This window comes from Ahaetulla prasina, chromosome 8 (genome assembly GCF_028640845.1).
Source record: "Ahaetulla prasina isolate Xishuangbanna chromosome 8, ASM2864084v1, whole genome shotgun sequence".
Lineage (NCBI taxonomy): Eukaryota > Metazoa > Chordata > Lepidosauria > Squamata > Colubridae > Ahaetulla > Ahaetulla prasina.
In genome coordinates this window covers 41,603,689-41,630,370 of record NC_080546.1, presented here as the reverse complement: position 1 = coordinate 41,630,370, position 26,682 = coordinate 41,603,689, and positions in this window count along the sequence as shown.

The following is a 26,682-nucleotide window of genomic DNA, read 5'->3' as shown; positions in this document are numbered from 1 at the left end:
CCCTTTAGCCCAATTTCATCTTTCATAATCCGAGATACTAAATATTCAAATTCAGTTTCACATCTATTTATTGAATAATTTTCCTTTAGTTTTTTGTCCATTTTCTATCTGTATTTTTCAAACCAACTTAACCCTAATTTTTCAATAATTTCTTTATTCCTCCTTTCATTTCCCATAACTTTTATCCAATCTCTAATAATTTCTATATTTTCCTCTTTAATCACTTCATTCGTTTTATATTATTTTTAATCGGCCAAATTCCAGTTGTCTCCCCAAAAGATTATATCCGAATTAAAATTTTAACAAATTTGTTCCACATTTTACTTAATCCTTTAACCAATAACTTCTACTTACACATTTTAAATTTGCTTTATCTAAAACCACCTTGATCCAAATTTCTCTATATCCCTTAACTCTAAATCTCTCCAATAATTATCTTCACCTTTAAGTATTTTTACCACTATCCGGATACCATACGCACAGTAATAATTAAATAATTTGGGGATTCCTAATCCACCTTCCTTTTGATTTTGATACCACATTTTCTTCACTAATCTGGGTCTTTTGCCACCATTGCAAAATTTATCCAGTTTTTTCTGATATCCTTCAATATCTTTCTCTGTCAAATTTAGTGGTAGCATCTCGAATAAAAAGTTGAACTTGGGCAGCAACATCATCTTACACATTGCAATTCTACCAAACCAAGACAACTTTAAAATTTTATATTTATCTATCTTCTTCTCAATTTCGTTAATCACCACATCATAATTAAGTTTTTCAATTCTTTAACCTTAAGTGAAAGCACTATACCCAAATATTTCAATGTGTTTTAATCCTTATCCCAAATTGCTCTTGCATATTCTCAGACTCATTACCATTACTATCCATCAATAATTCTGACTTTGACCAATTTACTTTCAATCCTGTCATTTCTTCAAATTCTATCAAATGCTTATATATCTTTTCAAATCTTTCTCTACATTTTCAAAATAATTAAAGTATCATCCATACAAATTTATCTTATACCCCTTATATCCTTCTAGTTCTTCATCTTTTTCTATCATTTTTGTCAATATTTCCATAGCCAATAAAAATAATGTTGGGGACAGGGGACATCCTTGTCTCGTACCAGCTTCTAATTTTATCTCTTCAGTTAATATTCCATTCACCTTCACTCTTGCACTGCTCTTTTGGTACAATTTTGAAATAACATGTATAAACTTATTACCAAAGCCTAAAGCCTCCACAATTACTTTAATTGTTTCCCATTGTACAGAATCAAAAGCTTTAAAAATATCCAATGATACTATACCAATTTTATCACCATTATATTCAGCTACATCTATAATATTTAATACTCTTCTAACAATATCACTCATGTATCTACCCTTCACAAAGCCTACTTGATTATAACTTATATATCTATCTATAAATCTATTTAATCTATTACTTATAATAGCAGTAAATATCTTTGCATCCTGATTAATTAAAGAAATGGGCCGATAGGACTCAATCCTTTCTAAATCTTTATCTGGTTTAGGAATTAGGGATATCACCGTTCTATTCCATGACGAAGGTACTTCCCCACCATGTAATATTCCATTAAATAATTTTTGCAATCTTGGTATTATTAATTCTTTAAATTCTTTATAAAACTCAATAGGTAATCCATCCTCACCTGGAGCTTTCCCTAATTTTAATTTTGTATTATTCCATTAATCTCATCTTGTGTTATATCTTCTTCCATCAATTCCTTATATGTTTGATCAATTTTCACCACATACTTTTCTAAATAGCTTTGCAATTTTCCCCGATTAATTGGTTTCTTTGAATATAGTTTCTGAAAAAAATTTCTAACCACTTCACATTTCTCTAATTTTATCTCTTCAGTTAATATTCCATTCACCTTCACTCTTGCACTGCTCTTTTGGTATAATTTTGAAATAACATGTATAAACTTATTACCAAAGCCTAAAGCCTCCACAATTACTTTAATTGTTTCCCATTGTACAGAATCAAAAGCTTTAAAAATATCCAATGATACTATACCAATTTTATCACCATTATATTCAGCTACATCTATAATATTTAATACTCTTCTAACAATATCACTCATGTATCTACCCTTCACAAAGCCTACTTGATTATAACTTATATATCTATCTATAAATCTATTTAATCTATTACTTATAATAGCAGTAAATATCTTTGCATCCTGATTAATTAAAGAAATGGGCCGATAGGACTCAATCCTTTCTAAATCTTTATCTGGTTTAGGAATTAGGGATATCACCGTTCTATTCCATGACGAAGGTACTTCCCCACCATGTAATATTCCATTAAATAATTTTTGCAATCTTGGTATTATTAATTCTTTAAATTCTTTATAAAACTCAACAGGTAATCCATCCTCACCTGGAGCTTTCCTAATTTTAATTTTGTATTATTCCATTAATCTCATCTTGTGTTATATCTTCTTCCATCAATTCCTTATATGTTTGATCAATTTTCACCACATACTTTTCTAAATAGCTTTGCAATTTTCCCGATTAATTGGTTTCTTTGAATATAGATTCTGAAAAAATTTCTAACCACTTCACATTTCTCTAATTTTTATAACATCTTATACCTCTATCATCTATCAAAACTCCAATTTCTCTCTTCTCTCTTTTATCTTTCGCCATCTTTGCCAATAATTTAGAATTTCTATTACTAAATTCAAAAATTCCTATTTAAAATCTCAAATTTCTTTTTACTAACTCTGTATCTTCTTCTATCATTTTATTTCTTAACATATTAAGCTCCTGAAGAATTTTTTTCTTTAGTAAGCAAAATTGATTTTCCAATTCTTTAATCTGATTTTATCTCTTTCCATTTTAATTTTTATAATTTTTATATTTCCTACTTGATAATTTAATACTCTCCTCTAAACACCGCTTTCATCGCATCCCAAACAATTTCAAATTTAACCTCCCGTTATCATTTAATCTCCAACTTTCCTCCAGTTTTTAAGTATCCATTTTTATCCTTTTCATTTTATACAATTTCTCGTCATATCTCCAATAGCTTCTTTTTCTCAAAATTAAAATCTAAGTCCACCATAACTTCTGCATGATCAGAATCTTTAAAAATTCCCACATCTACCTTATCCACATTATTCAACAAATCTTTAGAAAGAAAAATATAATCAATTCTAGAATATGTATTATATATCTTAGAAAAAAGTGTATACTCTCTCAATTCCTTTAACCTCTCTCACACATCAACCACGCCATTTGAAGCATCCACATATTTAAAATCCCCATTTTATTTGCTCCTCCACAGCGGGTGGGATTAGTACTATCTATTTTATCTCTGATTAAATTAAAATCCCCAGCCACAATTACTTTCCTACACTTTCATTCTCCAAAATTTTGTTATTTTTCAAGAAATTCTCTTTGTTTTCATTCGGTAAATATAAATTAACAAGTGTCACTTTTTCCTCATTAAGATTTCCAACAATTATTACATATCTTCCATCTTCATCCAAAATTACCTTATGTTTTCAAAGTACACCCTATCTGATATCAGTGTTGCAACTCCTCTAGCTTTTGAAGTTCCAAATGCTTTTCATATATTTGCATACCTTTTATATACATTCTATTTGAATCTTCGGATTTCTGATGGGTTTCTTGTAAAAATAAAATGTCTGGCAAATCCCTTTTAATCTTAAGCTCCAATCTTCTTCTTTTAATCTGATTCCCTGTACCCTTCACATTCCATGACATTATTTTTATAACTCCCATTTAAAATATAAATTTTTTAATCCTATCCCCGCATCTTCCTTTCTGTGCCCACCACCCGACATTAAACTACCATATTTAACATATAAACAACAATAAGAAAACAGAAAAAAAACAAAAAACAAAACAAACAATAAAGTACAAACAATCTTCTTCCCCCACATCCTCATCGATTTCGCCTCTATAAAGAGAATGGGGGAGAGGGGACGTGCCAATGCCCGGGCCACTTCTTTCGGGCTGTCTATTTAAATTCATCACTCAAAAAAAAAGATAGCGATGACCCGCATTCAGCTTCATATTTTCCAAGACTCTTATCTGCTTCTTCTCTTACTGTATCCTCACGACTCTTCTTCTGTTCAACCAACACAGGTGATATTTCTTTCCTCTTTAACCCTTTGAGTCTTGCCTCCAATAGCCCCTTTTTCTTCTTCTGGGATTGATGTTTCCGTATGTTCCACCCATCTGAAGCATTTGATCTTTTATCTCCATTAAATCCTCCATCTCAATCAGTCCAAGCTCCGTAAATATAATAATGCATCTATATCTGGGGTGATTGTACGCATCCTTCCTTTATAAAAAATTTCAATTGTTGTGGTGGCCTCAATTGTATTTAATTCCATTATCCTCAAAACTTTTGTGATTGGTTTTAAAAAATCTCCATGCCCTTTCTTCTCTTGATATATCCGGGAAGACTTGAATAGTCTTCCTTCAAACTCAAAGCATCTCCCAACTCTCTCACCTTGGCCATAACTTCCAACTTATCACCAAGATTTGCGAACCTGACAAGCACATTCCTGTTAGAACCATTTTGCCTTCTATATCCAATTCTAAAACACTTGCCAGGTCTGCTATTGTGAACGTAAGTTGCGTATCCAAATCATTAATCCATTTCAAAACCCGCTGTTTCAATTTATCCTCCTTTTCTTCTGAGATTCCTCTGATAACTAAATTATATTTCCTCATCTCTTCTTCCAAAAGACAGATTCTCTTATCTTGCTGCTCATTTTATAAAATATTTTACCAATTTGCCGATCTACTTTTACTTCATGCACATGCATCTGCTCCATTTCATCTTTAATCATTATCATTTCCTCTTTTGTTTTGCAAAGTTTTCATTCATCTCTTGCTTTAAATTCTGCATTTCAGATGTCAGTTTCAATGTCAAATTATCTATACGCTCTGATAGTCCTGCTATTTTTTCCCCAATTTTATTTAAAGCTGCAGCAAGTTGCTGCGTTTCTGAAAGTTGTTGAGTCATTTTGAAAAAAACCAAAAAATTTCCCAAACTAGGATTCCAAACCAATTTTACAGAGGGTCTTAGTGAAGATCAAAGGACGACTGTCTTTTAATTGAAGCGAAGCGGCTTATTTGCACTGTTATCTCTCAAGTTCAAGGATTCTCCACAAAGAAACACAAAACTTCACAGCTAACATTAATCAGCGCCATTTTTCCTCCACGGCAGCAAAGCAGAAAGGAAGACAAACCAACTTAAACGAAGCAAAATCCTTTTTTTTTTTTTTGTAATATAAACAAGCTATCAATTTGCTCTCAGAGAAAAAAAATAAAGAAAAATTAGCTCAGTAAAATCCTCTTACTACCAAACAATCCAATAAAAATCAGTTTCTCTTCTCTTCAATTAAATTCTTCTTGGCTGAACTTCCGGAAGGCTCAAAAAAAAAAAAATCTTCTCATTATCAAATTCAGTCCTTCACTTAGCCTCAGCAATAGAAAAAAAATTTTTTTTAACACAGAACAGGATAGTTAATTTTGGAAAAACAAAACACAGCAATTTATTCCAACTTACTTATCTTGTCTGCCGGCTTCGGTCAACCCACGCTGTAGAAACTCCTTAATTCAAGCCGTTTCAGATGACCTACCAGTTTTAAATTCAATCTGCTGGGCTGTTAACACTTTCAGTTCATGATTTATTACTCCACAAAGAAACACAAAACTTCACAGCTAACATTAATCAGCGCCATTTTTCCTCCACGACAGCAAAGCAGATAAATTCTTCTTGGCTGAACTTCCGGAAGGCTCAAAAAAAAAAAAAATCTTCTCATTATCAAATTCAGTCCTTCACTTAGCCTCAGCAGTAAAATAAATTTTTTTTAACACAGAACAAGATAGTTAATTTTGAAAAAACAGAACACAGTAATTTATTCCAACTTATCCTGTCTGCCGGCTCGGTCAATCCACGCTGTAGAAACTCCTTAATTCAAGCCGTTTCAAATGACCTACCAGTTTTAAATTCAATCTGCTGGGCTGTTAACACTTTCAGTTCATGATTTATTAACTTTCGTCCATAACAGTGCATTCCAAACGGCATAAATTCTCATAAATCTTCATTAATAAGCCCTGTGAAGTGAAGGAAAGGTCCTTACCCCACCACGGTCATGGCCACGCCCCACAGCTCATTCATTTCTTTCTGTGGATCTCATGTACTCCATCTAAACATGACTTTTTTTTGTTATCTACTTCCTCTAACACCATTCACTCTTCCTTCATACACTTGTTCTACAGTTGAATTGTCATTTTTCTATACATGACCAAAAGATTTCAGATACTGTCAGTCACCTTTGTATTCAGTATTTATTCATTTAGCATTAATTCAGTTCTGACTGTATTACTTCTGGTATACACTTTCACAGATAACCTATTCCCTCTTAATTCAACTATTTGATTTTCTATTTCTCCTCATACCAAACTCTCAATACCAAATTACAAAGTATGTTTTTATAACCATTTTGCTTGTTTTGATAAACATTTATGGATCATTATTCACTTACTAATCACTATTAATTTTAGTAATAGTTGATTGCATTATTCATCCATTTTCCTAACTTTAGTAAATTCATCTATTTTCATTTTTTGGTCATTTTTGTACAACTTTACTTTTTAAATGTCATATTTTTATGTCATATGAACTAATATCACAAATTATTCAGAATTTCAACCAATGGTAAAGCATTATCAATGTGTGAATGTATATACATGCATGCACACATTTCCTAATCAACATATGTCTAATGTCACCACATTTCTTATACATTTATTCATAAATACACTCATTGCTCACCAACTGAGTGAGCAATTTACTATTAACTGTTAAATAAGGCCATCTACTCTCAGCTTTTATAGTTGGTCCAGAATGACTAAAATATGAGATCTACTTCATCCAACAAAGGTCATACAGAAAAGCAACCAATACTGTTATCCTCATATTATTAGCCCTGAGACCTGATCAGAATTCAAATACTTTGCTTCATATTACATTCTTTGCAACATATGCCCTGTTACATTCTCTAAAATCTTTTAGAAATGAAAGATTGGGAATAAGGTAGAAGTTGTCCAGTATAACCAGATTGAAAAATGAATTCTTCAGGAAAATAAATGCCTTCATTTCCTTCAAGGCATCAGCAACATTCCTGCTCTCAAAGAAGCATTAATCAGGCAATCTAAAATTCAGGCAATTAAATGTAATGCATAACTTTCCTAAATGCCTGAGATGAATAAATTCAGGCCACAGAATGAAGAGCTCATGCAGCAGGGAACTCTGTCCGTATCTTCAGATTCCAGAAGTTCAATTAAAATTAGATAACTTTGATACATCTTGAAAAATTGTCCTAGTGGCATATAATTCAAAATGAGTATCAGTATTCTTATCAACAGAATGCATAGGAAATAGTAGCAGGTGAAAAATGTAACAGAAAACATACCAGAGGTGGTATTCAGCAGGTTCTGACCAGTTCTGGAAAACCAGTAGTGGAAATTTTAAGTAGTTCGGAGAATCGGTAAATACCACCTCTGACTGGCCCTGGCCCCTTCTATTCTCTGCTTCCTGAATCCCAGCTGATTGGGAGGAAATGGGGATTTTGTAGTAACGTTCCCCTGTAGTAGGGCAGGAATGGAGATTTTATAGTATCCTTCCCCTTCCATGCCCACCATGCCACGTCCACCAAGCCATGCCCACAGAACCGGTAGTAAAAAAAATTTGAATCCCACCACTGGAACATATCATTTTAAAATGATCTGTGGGGTGGCAATCTACTAATGAAATAAGAACAAACTGATACTGATTCATCACTTATCTTATTATAAGTTTGAAAATGACCTCAAATAAGTGTTTGGCATATTCACTCATTTGTCTTCTGCCAACATTGTTTTAAGCTTTGTTTCTGCCACTTCATCTTTCAGTAAACTTCACTAAACCAAAGAAATTCCAGGACTGACAAATAGGGAAAGGCTTCTCAAGAAACAATGATATTCCATTCTTGCTTTAAAAATGCCAGAACTTAGTCAGAATTCCAGAGTCATAGTGGAACTACTAGCCATATTGTTCAGAAACATTCAGATTGATTGCAGAAAACACTGGGATCTATGTATAGGGGACAGACCATGAGTTTTTCTACCCTTACAAAGGTTTGCACTACTCATAACAAATTATGGATATAAACATTATATCCTTCTGAACCTACTATTTCCAAGATAAAACTAGATCCAATATACAGTATATCTCTATAAAGCCAACTATCAATTGGGACATGGAGGCTTTTAATTTCAGTTCCCACTTTTACTATCAGAAGCCAGAAACAAACCAACAACTGCCTGATTATGAGATGCAGAAACTTTATTTATTATTTATTTATTTATTTATTTATTTATTTATTTATTTATTTAATCGTATTTATATACCGCCCTATCTCCCGAAGGACTCAGGGCGGTTTACAGGCACTTAACTTACTTCCCAGTGGTATTCATTCACAAATTTAAATCTAGAATCTAATTTCAGATACAAGCATTCAAATCCAGTACTCTGAGGATCAGGGCATCTAATTAAAGTCAGATAGTCCACAAGATCATTGCCATCCTACATCTGATGTACGGATATTGAAATACTCAAAGATCTGCCAGAGCAAATCTTCAAAATGAATACCTCCCATCTTCACAATCTTCCTCCAATCAATCATGAACACAGGCCAGATTTTCCATAGCAACTATTGGAGAAACTATCTGAATTCTAAAGAGAACATGTGATATTTAGAAAAGGTATTAGTAACTGCTGATGCCCTATATACTGGTCAGCCCAGTGCTTCTTGTCATCTACTCTGCTTGTCATCATGGTAACATGCTATGCATCTTTTTCCATACTCTTCCTCCTATATCTTTCTCTTCCTGCATTGTACTCCCTTGCCTTCAGCAAAAAGGTCTCAGGAAACTCTTGCAAGACATCACAATCTTCTATGAGCCTGTATAGCCACCAAGAAATATATCCACTAACCTGCCTACTTTCATAGGTTCCTGTGCTGATTTTTATAAGAACCTCATACTAGGTTGTGGCTATTTCTCTGCAGTAGTCCTCTGACTCACATGCTGATATTGTAGCAGTTTAACCAAACTATAATAGATATTAAGTTATTATGATATTGGATTTTGTTCTAAATGCATTAGATATTTTCAATTTACAACAGTTCGTTTAGTGACTGTTCAAAGTTACAACAGTGCTGAAAAAGTGGCTTATGACCGTTTATCATACAAAAGTAGTCATAAGTCAAGGATTACCTATATAACACTATTAAGTGTCTCATATTTATGATGGTTGTAATGTCTCGGTCATGTTATGTGATCATCTTTTGTCGCACCCTGACAAGCAAAGTCAATGGGGAAGCCATATGCATTTAACAACTGTGTTACTAACTGAACAACTGCTGTGATTCACTTAACAACTTTGGCAACAGAAGGTCATAAATGGGTCAAAATTTACTTAACAACTGCCTTAGCAATAGAAATTTTGGGCTCATTTGTGATCATAAGTCAAGGACTACTTGCATAACACTATTAAGTGTCTCATATTTATGATGGTTGCAATGTCTCTGGCTCATGCAATCACCTTTTGTGACACTCTGACAAGCAAAGTCAATCTTTTAATTATAAAAGATTTATATCTTTTATAATTTTGATTATACTTGTGGGTCTGCAGCCTACATTTTGTAAATAATGCATTTCAGCACTCCCATTCCAACACATCAGTTTTGCTTTATGCAATGAGAGATATATTTGGTCCCAGATGCTGAAATTTGACTTAGATTTATCAAAGCTGAAACTGGCATTTATTCATTCCACTTGACTTTCCATCTTACTAGAAATCTTTCACATTATCTCCCTCTTTCTCTCCTTCTCCCTCTTTCTCTATCTTCTTTAAAAATATGCATAAATAGTTAATGATAGTGCCATTCATTGTTTGGCTTGTTGGAAGTTTCACCCTCAGACTTAGGAATTGTCATTTTGATTATAAGGATTCTTAGAATTCAGGACTTAGTGTTGTTCTCCAAATAAATGTGTGCTGTAAACTGTCACTATGCAAATTAGTAATTAATGGCAGGTTTTCAATAAGAACTTCAGATGTTTAAGCCTTTAATCCATTAATCAGTGTGTCATAAGAGCTGGAAAGTTGTCTTGAAGTGGTATGTTAAAATAGCTGTTATTTACACACTGTGAATTGATAATACCACCAGCAACATAGGTGCCATATGCAAAACATCTGTTTACTTTCAACATCTGCGAGCAATAAATAAAGAATGAAACAGTTGTAAAGTAAGAAGTAATACAGATCAGTCTGTTTAGCATAGAGATTAAATGAGAAACAGATGGGATTTTTTATTTTATATTGTTGCCAGGATAATATCACGATAGTATAGTACAGACAGCTGTTAAATAGACCAGGTGACAGGTGTGAATATAATGTATATTTTTGGAAGGAAATTTACGTGCAGGATAACACATTCTTTGTTAATAAGCTATTTGTAGACATCAAAAGACCTTGAGCAATTGTTAGATTGGTATGGGAGAAGAAGAGGAAAAGCTCCACAAATCCTCCCAGTGTTTGTATAATGAAAAGATGCGTAGCAAACTGATACTTCCAATTTATATTTCATTTAAAATACACACACAGAGACTTCTGAAAAGAGAATATGTAGCATATGTTTTCATACAAAAATAGAAAGGTAATAATAAATATTGGAGTGACATGTACTGGAATTATGTTCTGCCTGTGCTCATTGGTATAGTATGATTATCATTTTAAAGGGTCATAAGAGAATGTTATGCTGGTCAGTTTACTTTATCATTCTGCCTGGTTGTTTTATTTACTTTGTGCAGTGGCTCATAGCATTGTTCACTTGACTGAACTATTGTAATACTTCTTAAATTGATACTATTTGCCATATATAACATGGTATAACTTTATTTGTCTGGGGACATGTCATCTAGAGAGATTATTTTTTTATGAATCTGGTCGAAAAGTCTGACTGCTACTGAGAACTGTGCTTCAGGCAGATGTTGAATAAAACTATTTTTAAAAAACCCTTGATTAGCGGCAATATCTACCCTGTCTACTTGCCTACCTTCCTGGAATGGGCAACTTTTGGACACTGAAATTGGATAATCTGGAACTGTGCCATCTGTGGTCCGATCTAAGCATAGTACACAAAATTGTCTGCTACAATGTCTTACTTGTCAATGACTTCTTCAGCTTCAACCACAATAATACACGGGCAAACAATCGATACAAATTCAAGGTAAACCGCTCCAAACTCAATTGCAGAAAATACAACTTCAGCAACAAGAGTGGTCAATTCCTGGAATTCTCTACCCGACTTTGTTGTTTCAGCCCCAAACCCTCACAGCTTCAACCTCAAACTGTCTACTATGGACCTCACCCCATTCCTTAGAGGTCCATAAAGGGTATGTGTTCTCCTGGGCCCTCTCCTCCCTGGCACCCACCCAAAGGGAGGAGGAGAGGCCGGCAAGGCCTGATTCTCCCGGGCCTTCTTTTGATTTGGCAATGCCCCAAGAACAGTTTTGGAGTGATGCAAGACTGCGCAGACATGACCAGCGCGCGCAGCAGAGGAAGCGTTGGGACAAAGCCAAAGAATGATGAATCATGCAGTGACATCTACAGAGGCTATAAAGGAGGCAGAACTTCCTGGCTTTTTGTCTTGGACAAAGCAGTGAATTTGCACGGGCAAACTGTATCAATGGAGGGAAGAATATATTCGTGAGTAATTCTGGCCTTATCTATAATTTCCTAGTTATCTCCAGAGACTTGGCAGGCCCGTGGGTAGACGTGGCCAGAACATTTATCTATGTAAATAAATTAGAAAAGGAGGCCTTTGACTGACTCTTTGTTGGGAGTATTGGGGGAGGGAAACAGAACAGGTGTGTGCATAAGTGCACCAGTATGCCTACCGTCCCTGTCTAACTGTCCCCATTTATCTGTACTTACTTCCTTTGTTTATGTTTATGTTTATACACATACCTGCAATCTTGTACATGTTTGACAAAATGAATGAATGAATGAATGAATGAATGAATGAATGAATGAATGAATGAATAAATAAATAAATAAATAAATAAATAAATAAATAAATATACTGTGAAACTTCATACTGGCTTCCAACAACAAAAGTCAGTTAAGAAGCTAAGAGAAACTTGCACAACTGGCAGGCAGATAAGTGACAGGGTACGTAAGGTAGGGCAGGGTACGTAGATGGTGGCAGTGGCATCTAAGTGCAATTTGGGGGCCACGGATAGATGTTGCCAGATGGAGGAGGGTGGATGGGTAGTTGCAATGGCATACCTTGATGAACGTATCTTTTATTTTATGTACACTGAGAGCATATGCACCAAGACAAATTCAATCACACTTGGCCAATAAAATTCTATTCTATTCTATTCTATTCTATATGTACATGTTTTCAGGCTTTGGTGTAAAGAGGTGAGGGACAACTTACCCATATGACTTGAAACCTTCCCTGCTCCAGTCCCTCCAATTCTTTCTCCTTTGACTTGCTGAAGTAAATGAGAGCCAGTTGCCAAGGTCATGATCACATGAGGTGGGGGTGCTGCAATGTCTGGAACTCTCTCAAAACAGAGATTAAATGATCTGTACATGAATGTACATGAATATAGAATAAAATAACATAGATTCAGATGAAGATAACATTGTAGAGCCTTAAATTGGTAGAATATATTTCACATGTGTTTTTTTTAAAAAATCAATACTTTTATAAGAGATGTCCTGCAACTGATTAACAGAGATTAACAAGCAACAAAAATAATGAGCCACATTTTTTCCCTTCTGTCTTGTTTTATATCTGCAGCATCATTCTATTGCGCAAGTAGAATAAGTACTAGCAAGACAGTATCCTATTTTTCAGTGTATGAGAAATTATTGGAACAAAGAAAGAAAAAAGTCAATTGCTTCTCTGACAATCCCATACATTTTGTCCTGAGAACAGTGTTCTATATTTTGCTACCTTACATTGGATAAACATGCAATAATAAGGAATTTCAATTAAAGTAGAGGGCAGGCAAAAGAGCTTATCTCTAAACTGACAATAGAAAAATGACTTCTTTCTCACTTTCAAAACTAAAATAGGAAGGTTCACTAAATGTTTACAGGTAGGCATGAATGAATGATTTTTTTTCATAATGAGTTTTGCTTAGCTACATTTATTGAAATGCGTGAAAGCCACACTTGCCAGAATGAACAATGAACAGTAACTAGACAATTTTGTCTGAAAAAAACACCACACCACCTCAGAATAATCTTTTTTTTTAAAAAAAATTCTGTACCACACATCTCACCCATTATTATAGGCAGTTGACAACATAGTACAATAATATAAACACATGAGTAAAATTACAAATGGAGTTAAGAACAAGATTAAAAAATACAAGTTATAAATGAAAATCAAAGTAAAAATATATGAACTTTGGATTCGTTTCATGAAGAAATTAAAGTTAATAGATTTTTTTTTAGAAAACTGATTGATAAGAGCATACAGAAAAGATAACAACTTACAAATTAATAGCTGAGATTTGTGATTCTGCCAGCGGGCCCTTTTTCATTTACTTTATTGTTATTATGGATGCCTTGATGCTTATGAGGGGGTAAGAGGTAAAACAGTTTACAAATGGAAAACATGCTTTATCTATCCTTTTCTGAGGGGAAAAAGCATTTATACCTTGACTGTAAAAATATTTCACACCATTATACCATGCAGATGCAGATGAAAATTAACTTCTATCTGAAATGTCATGACTAACCATTATTCAAAAAGGGAATGTAGCAAGGCCAGAAACATGTCCCCATATTCAGTCTAAAAGATTGCATCCGTTTAGATGCTGCACCAGAGAGACCAAGACAAAATGAATGTGGCTTAATCTTGGAATAGTATAGTAGTATAGTATAGTATAGTAGCATCTAAGAATGCTCACAATTTAGAACTATGAGATAGATTAATATTTTTATAATGATACCTGTGCAGGAAATATATTAAAACAAAATTTAAAAATGGTGTAGGATGGGAAGTTTATATTCCTGTCATTGGGATACATTGGAATAGTAAATTTGCACTTATTGACTGAAAAAGGCATTCCTCTGTTTAACTGAAATAATAAGGATGTAATAGGAAGGTAAGAATGCAAAATGAAACAAAGAAACACGTTCGGAAAATGTTTTACCATTTTGTACCATCATTAATTTCAGATCAATAAACTGAGATCTCACCTCAGCTCAGATCTAAGTGAAAGTTTTAGCTACTTTTCTAAAACGTCTTATTTTTTTGGCATGGAAAAATTTGAAAGAAGATAATGCTTTTTAATTTTCTGAAGGCAAATGAGATTAATTTCAGAGTTAATACTTCTTCCATACTGCTTATTTTCTACTCAGTGTTTCTCAACTTTGAAGACTTTAAAGTGTTCCAGAATTCCCCAAATGGCTTGGGAAATGAATTCAGGGAATTAAAGTCCACAGATCTTAAAATCACCAAGGTTGAGAAACACTGTTCTACATGAAACCCCAAAGGTTATTCAGCATTTCTCAGTATATAAAATCAAATTCATGTATAAAATACTACAGATAAAGAAAACCTAAATGAGTCTTCACAATACGCAATACAAAATCTATAAAGTGAAATTATAATTAGAGACTTTTATCTAGGATTTCCTGTCATTGTGCATCTATTGGAATTGGAATATTCTAGCATATTTACTTCAGCTCAGTGCAGTGGGGAAATTCAATTTTTTTTACTACCGGTTCTGTGGGCATGGCTTGGTGGGCGTGGTGTGGCTTGGTGGGTGTGGCTTGGTGGGCATGGCAGGGGAAGGATCCTTTTGTAATAGCAAACACACCAAGCATCTTATCATTTAATATAAATGCCAGTAAGAAAATGAAGCAGAGGTTTTACAGCATTTGTTTCCTAGGGATCAAATAAGAGAGGTCTCCTAAGTATCTTTCAGCACTTCTGTCATGTGAATCATACATGACTTCAACAACATTCATATAATATGCTAGGTAATTGAAATAAGTGAATAATTTCATTGTACATATGTTATGCAGTGACAATAAAGGTTATTATTATTAAACGATCAAATGTAAGGCAAGATTGAGTTATTTTTTGATTTTTATGTCTGGAATTGCATGATGCTGGAATGCATATGCATCACTATACATATCTGGACCAGAATGGTAATAATAGGTCAATACAGGTAGTCCTCAACTTATGACCACAATTGAACCCAAAATGTATGTTGTTAAGTGAGAAATTTGTTAAGTGACTTTTCCCCCATTTTATAACTTTTCTTGTCACATTTGTTGTCACATTTGTTAACTGAATCACTGCAGCTTGTTAAATTAGTAACCATTGTTAAGTGAATATGGTTTCTTCATTGACTTTGCTTGTCAGAAGGTCACAAAAGGTGGTCACATGACTCCAGGTCACTGAAACTATCATAAATGTGAGTCAGTTATCAAGCATCTGAATGTAAATCACGTGACAAATGGGATGCTACAATGGTCATAAGTGTGAAAAATGGTCATAAATCACTATATTTCAATGATGTTGTAACTTTGAATGGTCACTAAATGAATTATTGTAAGTCAAGAATTATCTGTATATACTCCTACATAGTTGACAGCATTCAACTAGAGATTCTTACATCAACCGCTATCTAATTAAAAATATGCATGTAAACATATTTGGAAGATGTCTTCAAACTGAAGGTATATTTTCAGAAGTGTTATATGCACAGGGGCTGTTTACATTTGCAAAAAAAAAGGATACTTTTTTTTCTAAGAGCTTAAAGAAACAAAGTTATGAAACTGTTGTAAAACATGCATCAAGGAAACTTACATTTAGAAAACAATTCTGTTGTACACAGAAACATGTTATGTTTGCAAGAATTACAAAGAAAGCTTCTGAATTATTCAGTAAATCTTTTTTAAAAGGCTTTCTTAAAAATGACATAAGGTAATGAATTCCTAAGCAAACATTAAAATACACTTTCTTAGGTGAAACCCAGAAGCAGAATTGCATATTCTAGATTTCCTTCTTTCCTTCCTTCTTTCCTTCTTTCCTTCTTTCCTTCTTTCCTTCCTTCCTTCCTTCCTCCCTCCCTCCCTCCCTCCCTCCCTCCCTTCCTTCCTTCCTTCCTTCCTTCCTTCCTTCCTTCCTTCCTTCCTCTTTCCCTCCCTTCCTTTCTTCCTCCTCCCTCCCCCTCCCTTTTCATTGAAATGGCAAATCCATTTGAAAAACAGAATGACAATAAAAGCAGTTTTATTAGAATACAATATAAGGTGAGTCTAATTTTTAAAGATGGCTTGGCTTATAATGCCCAGAGACTTCAATATTTTGTTATAGTGCTCATATGATGCTAAGGAAACTATGTTACTATTTCCATGAAGATAGCAAAACTCTAGATGACTCAATGAGGTTCTGCATTTTTCTTCAATCCAGGTCACAATTAAAAATTAGAAAGTAATTTACAAAGTGGAGAGATTTGATGATCCAGTTGGGTCTCTATAACTATAGATCTGTATTTTATTTGGAAAATATACAAATTGGAAAACTGGATGAAAACAATCATTTTCTTTGTTTAATAAATTATAGAGAGTTGCATAATTGGAAAGCTGTATTGTTATCCTAAATATTGACTTCTTGTGAAGCAATTCTTCTTGATTACTAGGTCTTACAGCCTAAAAAATATATGCTAGGGCTAATGTACCAATATATTGTACCTATTTTGATTTCTAGAGAAAGATTCAATTAAATTAAATAATTCTTTGCCATAATATTATTTGAAACAAAACACAATAGCCATAAATCTAATTCATTTGCATTGCAACTTAAATTTTGTTGTCTTAATTTTCTCTGGCAACTGAACTGGTGCAATAGAATTGGATTTGCTTCACAATTAACAGTAAATGAAATGGGATCAACTTGTTCTTTAAGGGAATGTTGTCATAATATAGTAGCAGATGGATCTGCTTGCTTTTTAATTGCTTAAGCATCTATATTTGAAAGACGCTTCTGAAAATTAATTACCTGCATAAAATTGGAAGTTTGCTCATTCTTTTTTTCTCTAATTAACTATTTTCTTAATATTAAAAATGTAACTTAAGCAGTTTAAAACCTGTAGTTAACTGTTTTGATTACCTTTATTCAGTTAACATGCATTCCTGTTGAAATTTCAAGTTGGGCTGTTCTACATAGTAGATAAAATGCAAAGGACATATATTTGGTCCTTGGTAGATGATAAATGAAATCAAATACTTTGGCCACCAAATGAGAAGGAAGAACTCACTGGAGAAGAGCTTAATACTGGGAATGATTGAGGGCAAAAGAAGAAGGGAATGAACAAGAATGAGGTAGCTGGATGGAGTCATTGAAGCAGCCAGAGTGAGATTAAATAGATTCCAGGGAATAGTAGAGGACAGGAAGGCCTGGAGGAACGTTGTCCATGGGGTCGCGATGAGTCGGACATGAGTTTGCGACTAACAACAACAAATATGATAAACAGCTGATTGCATTTCACATAAATGATATGTAAGTACTTTCCCAAACTGGCATTTCAGGGGATCCATGTGACATTTCAGTACCAGGTAAGAATAAAATATATCTTGCTTCATTGTTGGATATTTTTATCATATACTGCTAAATTTTAGGATCTGGTTAAATAATGAAATGATTATCCTTTCAAACCTCCTTTAATAAACTGTCACATGGTTAGATGTGAACTTTAATGCAGTGATGTAAACCTAGCTGAGAAATGTAATAGTACTTCTGTATTGTTTCATCTGAAAATTCGTAGCAACAGAAAGAATTTAACTTTCCAGTTGTATCATTGGAATATATGAGATAGTCCCACTGTATGAGTCACATGGTCAAAATTCATTTTCTCGACAATTTTAAATTCAAATTAAGGTTATCATACTTAAGATGGGGAAAGGTGAATGTCACCCATCAACTATCAGCTGGAATGGTTCATGCATTTTAAACAAAATCCAATATAGAAAAACTGTTTAGAAAAATTGCTGGACTCAACAATTTCATAATGGTGAAAAGAAAACAAGCTTCTTATTTTATGTTCTAATGGCATGAGACATTGTCACTTGGTGATGAGTGGCGATTTATAGATAGAAAAAATTAGATTTAACTTATTTCGATCTGATCTCCAGAAAAAAAAACAATTTTTTGGGGAAATACATTTGTTATTCTATTTATTTATTTATCTATTAATCAAATTTATATACTGCCACTCTCACAAGAAGTGGGGAGCTTGCATTAGTACAAAATGAACGAAAAGGCTATGTCTTTGGGACAGAACCCAAGAAGTCTAGAATTTTTTTTTTCAAATAAGTTTGAAAAAATACAAAGCCAGGTAACTAAAAATATCCAACACTAATTGGTAGTGTCTATTTGATCAGAATAATTGAATATAGTAAGCTGGGAAGTAGGAAAATATCCCAATGGATCAAAATATAAGGAATAAAAACATTGGTCTAAGGCAAGGGTGTCAAATTTGTTTCATTAAGGGCTCACATCAGGGTTGTGTTTGACCTCAGGGGGCTGAGGTAGGCATGGCCAGGTCAACATCACTGGTGTCGGGGGTGCCTGTGGCGGCCTGAGCATTCTGTCAGAGAAAATGGGCTCCCAAGCTCCATTTCCGGCTGCAAAAGCGTCCTGTAACCCTCTGCCAGCGAAAACAGAGTTTGGGAGAACTGTGTGTGGCCCTCCTGAGTTCCTTTTTCACTGGCAGAGGCACCATGGACCAGTCCTTGTTTTTCCAGGGCTGTCCCGTGAGCCAGATCTAAGCACCCCATGGACCAGATCCAGCACCCAGGCCTTGAGTTTGACATCCCTGGTCTAAAGTAATATGAGATAGTTTCTTTTGCTTCGTATTTTGAAGTCCAGCATTCAGAATTTTCCTTTCACCTTTCCTCTTAAACAAAATGGAAATGTACACTAGTTATTGGAATATAATTATTTTTGAGTCAGTGAGATATTAGGAATTTTTAGAAATGTAATTAAAACCACCACTCTAGATATTGATTTTTCTAAGAAAACTATCCTGAAGCTTCAAATTTCTCTTAGCAGCTTTAGAGACATAATTTTGAAATAGAAATGCAAAGGTGAATACATAAATATCAACTTAGCCACAAATGAGAGAAAAGACTAAGAAAGAAATCTGAAATTGTCCTAACTTGATTTCTCTTTGTAGGAGGTGGGAGAAAGAATTTTATCAGGTTTTTAACATTTTCTTCTGATAATCTGAAATCATTCATAGAATTCCTGTAATTTTTGTGTTTGTTTTGAGTTTGTTTCCTGACTCCATTTATTTCAAAGGACTAATAGTAGGTTCAGCTACATTTTAGGAGAAATCTGCTGTAGAGCAGTTTACAGTTTTACCTTTTTTCTATTTAAACTGCTATTACTCCATAGCACTTTTTTTTTTACTTTAACTGTTATTTTTTCATTTTTAAAACAATACTGGATAATGCCTATTTCTTTTTTAATCTACATTTTTTAATCTTTCAAAAGGTACTGGAGGAAAACAAAAGCACCATATAAAATGTTTCTACAATCAAGAAAGGAAATCAAATAGGCAGATAGGCACAAAGTAAATTATTCCTAACATTTTTTTTCTTCAATTTATCCATTTTGATTGGTAGATCCCAAATAAAAACACGTCATAATGATGAAGTATATAATCTGGTTTTTATATAAAAAAAACACACTATAAAAGTAATAGTTAACTGGCTGCAAGGTAGTAGAAATTGACTAGAGCTAGTCAGTCTGCGTGGTAAATTTTCAAAGCTTTCAAGTTTTCATGTTCAAAATGATTCTGTCCAGAGGTAGACTATAAATCAGGAATGAGCAAAAGGAAGCTCCAGGTCTGCATGAGCAAATTTTCCAACTATATCAAAATTAAAAAGACAATAGAAGTGTAGAGCATTGGTGGCAAACCTTTAGTGCCGAATACATATGCACTTCACACGCTTTATGCACACGCATGTTATCTGTGCTAACACACGCTCCTCCCCTGTGCACTGCATGCACAATCACATCCTCTGTTCATGCACACAGCTTTCACACAGCTCCCCCATGCGCTATGCATGCACTCACACCATCTGCGCACGCATGCAGGTTTTTTGTAGCTCTTCCATGCGCTGCACACACAATCACACCATCTGTGCATGCACATGGTTGTTGCACATGCAATGCATGTGGGCAAACGCTGTTTATGCATGTGCATGCTGTGTGCAAGTACTCTCATGAGCATGATAGGAGAGCTCCGAAGACCAGCTGGGTCCCCCGAATTGTATGCATGTTTACCAGAGGCCCAAACATCAACTGGTGTGCATGCGCATGAGCAGCTGCAGGTGAGTTTGGCGACAGCTCGCATGCCCGGAAAGACGGCTCTGCGTGCCACTTCAGGCACACGTGCCATAGGTTTGCCATCACAGGTGTAGAGAAAACCCCAAAATACCGTAGGTAGAATAGAGCATAATATTTAGAATTAACCTTCTAAGAATTGCTTTTTTGGGGGAGAGGCAAGGAAGTAAACATGTTTATGTGTCTGATTTATCAACTTCCACACTGTATGAAAGCCTTCTTGCTCCATTCCAAAATATTTACTGCATTGCACTCATCCCTGATATAAATTAGTGTAATACTGTAAACATGAAAAGAAAACACTTTAACAATATTAACAGTGACTAAAGTGTAAGCCGAAATATTTGTAACACTACAAGTTTCTGTAAATTCTGTCATTATTTCCTGATTCCTGGAACTTGATAGTATCAGTATAAAATGTCACATATATTCCAATAACGAAAGTCCCAATTCTGCAGAAATTTCTTAAGTAGGTATTATTTCACTTTAACTGGAACGTTATAACTCAGTCCATTCTGGCAGCAACATGGACAGACTTACCAGCCTGTTTCAGCATCATTGAAAAGTGTTAAAACTCACCCTGCAAACATATTTATTTATTAGTTTGTCAACATGTACAAGATAGCAGATATAAATATGAACTTTACTCTCTTCAATTTTGTTTGGTTGTATTTGATTTTTAAATGCAATCAGCTATCCAGGGAGGATGTCTTTACCAGTGAAGAAGTTTTAAAATATATAGCTACACATGTGACAATTTTCACTGAGCTCAAGCACAGCCCCGCTTTAATGATTCTTGGAGTTTTGCAGGATGGCAATTTTGCAGCAGCTTCTCACTTTCACTGAAAACTAAAATTATGCACTTTCAATCAAGGGAAATGTGTTCAAATCACTATTTTCTATCTTTAAATCAACCCTTACCTTGACTATCAGGATGTTTGGAAGTAACATGTTAGTGCTTGTAACTGTGCTCAGTTATGTTAGTGACTGATAATTTGGCAATATTTCAGTCAAGAGTCAAAATATATAATCCTTACCAGACCAGTTCACCAGATAATTTTCAGTCTTACCTATAATTCTCCTAAGGAACATCTCTTCCCAGTTAACCTTGTCGCCCAGGAATGTCAGTGATCAAACATGATCTAATTGTTGCCGATTTTGGAAATATTAGAGTGGGTTCAAGCTATTTGTAAACCATTTCATGAAGAATGTTGATTAGAGTCTAGCATTTTAAGGCAGCAAAGTTTTCTGGACAGCTTGGTGCAACCATTATAAAAGTTGTCCAGTATGTCTATTGTGCATGCAGAAGCAACACTTTCCACTAATGAAACAAAACGGCTACGAATATGAAAATAACCTGCGTATAAAGAATCTTAAGCCACTGTTGTGAGGAATAACTAATTTCTTCAAAATAAATCAATATTTCTGAACAATATTGATTTATCTTGAAAACTGAACAAGTACTCAGAAAGGTTGGGCAATAGACTCAAGGGAATATATTTTTTTAAAGAATGAAGAGAACTTGTTTTTTTTCTCCTGAAAGATAGAAAGAAATTTTGTACTTTCTGTTCTTTTATGATTGAAACCACTAGTGCATTTCCAGTCCTCTGCAAGCAAAAAATTAGATAGCAAGCTACCTTTTCAAGGATTACTTTGAAAAGTGAATTACCTTTGTTGGTATTGTCCATTACTGTCAAGTCACTCTCTCTATTATTGTCCTTAGAAGTTATATTTCTAAGGGGGAAAAAATAACCTAAAGTACTGTGCAGGAATTGATAGAAATTTCCATGGTTTTCTATTTCTCTCACGAGAAGTAATGCTGTTTCTTGGTGTATAAGAATGATAAAAAGAAAACAGAATACATAACAATTTTCCAAACTTAATCCATACACTGTTTACTAACAATAAAAATAATTAAAAATATTAATTCTTAACAATTTAATCCAAGACAAATTCAGAAATATACATTGGTGTCCATAAAACACTAATTGAATCTCAATAATAATAACAACAGAGTTGGAAGAGACCTTGGAGGCCTTCTAGCCCAACCCCCTGCCCAGGCAGGAAACCATACATCATCTCAGACAGATGGTTTATTTATTTATTTATTTATTATTTATTATTTAGATTTTTATACCGCCCTACTCCTGAAGGACTCAGGGCGGTGTACAGCCAGATTAAAAACAGTACAATATACAAATTAAAACAAAAGTTAAAATAACATATTCTATAAATGGCCGAAAATTTAAAACCGTCAAATTTGACCCATAAAATTCATAAAATACCCCAATTAAAATTATTAAAATTCAAAAAGTTTAAAAAATTAAGCCAGTCCCGCTTGGATAAACAAGTACGTTTTCAATTCACGGCGAAAGGTCCGAAGGTCAGGTAATTGACGCAAACCAGGGGGAAGTTCGTTCCAGAGGGTAGGTGCTCCAACAGAGAAGGCCCTTCCCCTGGGGGCCGCCAGCCGACATTGCTTGGCGGACGGCACCCTGAGAAGACTCTCTCTGTGTGAGCGTACGGGTCGGTGGAAGGCATAAGGTAACAGCAGGCGGTCCCGTAAGTACCTGGGCCCTAAGCCATGGAGTGCTTTAAAGGTGGTAACCAACACCTTGAAGCACACCCAAAAGACCACAGGTAGCCAGTGCAGACTGCACAGGAGCGGTGTTACATGGGAGCAACGTGTGGCTCCCTCAATCACCCGCGCAGCTGCATTCTGAACTAACTGAAGCCTCCGAGTGCACTTCAGGGGTAGCCCCATGTAGAGAGCATTGCAATAATCCAGACGAGAAGTGACCAGAGCGTGAGTGACCATGCATAAGGCATCCCGGTCAAGGAAGGGACGCAACTGGTGAACCAAGCGGACCTGGTAAAAAGCTCTCCTGGAGACGGCCGCCAAATGGTCTTCAAACAACAGCCGTCCATTCAGGAGAACGCCCAAGTTGCGCACCCTTTCTGTTGGGGCCAATGACTCGCCCCCAACAGTCAGCTGCGGTTGCAGCTGACTGTACCGGGGTGCCGGCATCCACAGCCACTCCATCTTGGAGGGATTGAGCTTGAGTCTGTTTCTCCCCATCCAGACCCGTACGGCTTCCAGGCACCGGGACAGCACTTCGACAGCTTTGTTGGGGTGGCCCGGGGTGGAAAAGTACAGCTGCGTATCGTCAGCGTACAGCTGGTAACTCACCCCAAAGCCACTGATGACCTCGCCCAACGGCTTCATATAGATGTTGAACAGGAGAGGCGAGAGAATCGACCCCTCAGGCACCCCACAAGTAAGGCGCCTCGTGGTCGATCTCTGCCCTCCTGTCAACATCGTCTGCGACTGGTCAGAGAGATAGGAGGAGAACCACCAATAAATGGTGCCTCCCACTCCCAAACCCTCCAACCGGTGCAGCAGGATACCATGGTCGATGGTATCAAAAGCCACTGAGAGATCTAACAGGACCAGGGCAGAGGAACAACCCCTATCCCTGGCCCTCCAGAGGTCATCCACCAACGCGACCAAAGCTGTCTCCGTACTATATCCGGACCGGAAGCCGGACTGGAATGGGTCTAGATAGACAGCTTCATCCAGATACCGGGGAAGCTGCCATGCCACCACACTCTCTACAACCTTCGCCACAAAGCGAAGGTTGGAGACTGGACGATAATTTCCCAAAATAGCTGGATCTAGGGAAGGCTTCTTGAGGAGGGGTCTCACCACCACCTCTTTCAAGGCAGCGGGGAAAACCCCTTCCAACAATGAAGCATTTATAATTCCCCGGAGCCAGCCTTGTGTCACCTCCTGAGTGGCCAGCACCAGCCAGGAGGGACATGGGTCCAGTAAACATGTAGTGGCATGTAACCTCCCCAGTAACCTGTCCACGTCCTCGAGAGCCACAGAATCAAACTCATCCCAAACAACATCGACAAGACGCGTCTCCATCATTTCACCTGGATCATCGCAATTTTGGTCCAAACTATCCCGGAGCTGAGAGATTTTATCGTATAGATAACCACTAAACTCCTCGGCACGTCCCTGCAAGGGGTCATCCTGCCCCTCCTGATGTAGGAGAGAGCAGGTCACCCGAAACAGGGCAGCCGGGTGGTTATCTGCCGACGCAATGAGGGTGGAAACGTAGGAACATTTCGCCTTCCTCAGTGCCACTAGGTAGGTCTTTGAGAAAGACCTAACTAGTGTCCGATCAGCCTCGGAATGGCTGGACCTCCAGGTACTCTCTAGGCGTCTTCTCCGGCGTTTCATCTCTCTCAGCTCCTCAGAGAACCAAGGATCCAATTGAGATCTGCGCTGGGTCAGAGGCCTCAAAGGCATGACACGGTCCAAAGCCGCGGCCTGTTCCCAGGCTGCAACTAGTTCTTTGGTCGTGCCGTGGGCAAGATCCTCACGGAACGGCCCAAGCTCCGTCAGGAACCTCTCGGGGTCCATCAGGCGCCTGGGACAGAACCAACACATTGGTTCCATCTCCCTGCGGTGGTGAGCGGTGGTCTGAAAGTCTAGGCGGAGGAGAAAATGATCTGACCATGACACAGGTACCGTCACTAAATCTCCTAATACCAGATCATTAAACCACTGTCCAGAGATATAAATCAAGCCCAGTGTGGACCCCCCAATGTGTGTAGGGCCATCAGTTACTTGAATCAGGTCCAAGGCCATCATGGAAGCCTGGAACTCCTGGACCACCGTTGATGACAAGCCGGCCGATGGCAAGTTGAAATCCCCCATGACCAAAAATCTGGGAATCTCAACCACCACTCCGGCAAGCACCTCCAGTAGCTCAGGCAGGGCTGTAGTCATGCAGCAAGGAGCCAGGTACGCGATCAACAGACCCATCTGATTCCTATGGCCCCACTTCACAAGGAGGGATTCGCAACCGGCTATCTGAGGCACAGTGGACTCTCTTGGCTTCAGACCTTCCCTCATCACAACCGCCACCCCTCCACCCCTACCCTGGGCCCTCGGTTGATGGAATGCTCGGAATCCCGGAGGGCACAGTTCGACCAGGGGTACACCCCCTTCTGTGCCCAACCAGGTCTCCGTAAAGCCCATAAAGTCTGCGGACTCCCCCTGAATAAGATCGCAAATCAGGGGGGGCCTTATTGACCACGGACCGGGCATTGCACAACATCAACCGGAGGCCCAAGCTCTGAGGATCTTGACCTTCCGGGGAACGGGTAAGGACTAAGGGGCTGGAGCACGTGATCGCTTTATCGCTTATCCAACATCTTCTTAAAAATTTCCAGTGTTGGGGCATTTACAACTTCTGCAGGCAAGTTTTTCCACTTATTAATTGTTCTAACTGTCAGGAAATTTCCCCTTAGTTCTAAGTTGCTTCTTTCCTTGATCAGTTTCCACCCATTGCTTCTTGTTCTACTCTCAAGTGCTTTGGAGAACAGCCCAACTCCCTCTTCTTTGTGGCAACCCCTGAGATATTGGAACACCATTATCATGTCTCCCCTAGTCCTTCTTTTTATTAAACTAGACATACCCAGTTCCTGCAACAATTCTTCATATGTTCTAGACTCCAGTCCCCTAATCATCTTTGTTGCTCTTTTCTGCACTCTTTCTAGAGTCTCAGCATCTTTTTTACATCATGGCGACCAAAACTGAATGCAATATTCCAAGTGTGGCCTTACCAAGGCATTATAGAGTGGTATTAACACTTCACATGATCTTGATTCTATCCCTCTGTTTATGCAGCCCAGAACTGTGTTGGCTTTTTTAGCAGCTGCTGCACACTGCTGGCTCATATCTAAATAGTTGTCCACTAGGACAACAGTTACCTCTCACAGTTACTACTATTGAGCAAGGTACCACATATACGGTACCTGTGCATTTTGTTTTTTTGGCCTAAATGTAAAACCTTACTTTTTTCACTGTTGAATTTCATTTTGTTAGATAGCGCCCAATGTTCAAGTCTGTCAAGATCCTTCTGTAACTTGAGCCTATCTTCTGGAGGATTGGCTATTCCTGCCAGCTTAGTGTCATCTGCAAATTTGATGAGTTCCCCATCTATCCCTCATCCAAGTCATTGATGAAGATGTTGAAAAGTACTGGGCCAAAACAGAGCCTTGGGGTACTCCACTGCATACTTCCCTCCATTTGGATATAATTCCATTGAGGACTACACGTTGAGTGTGGTTGGTCAGTCAGTTACAAA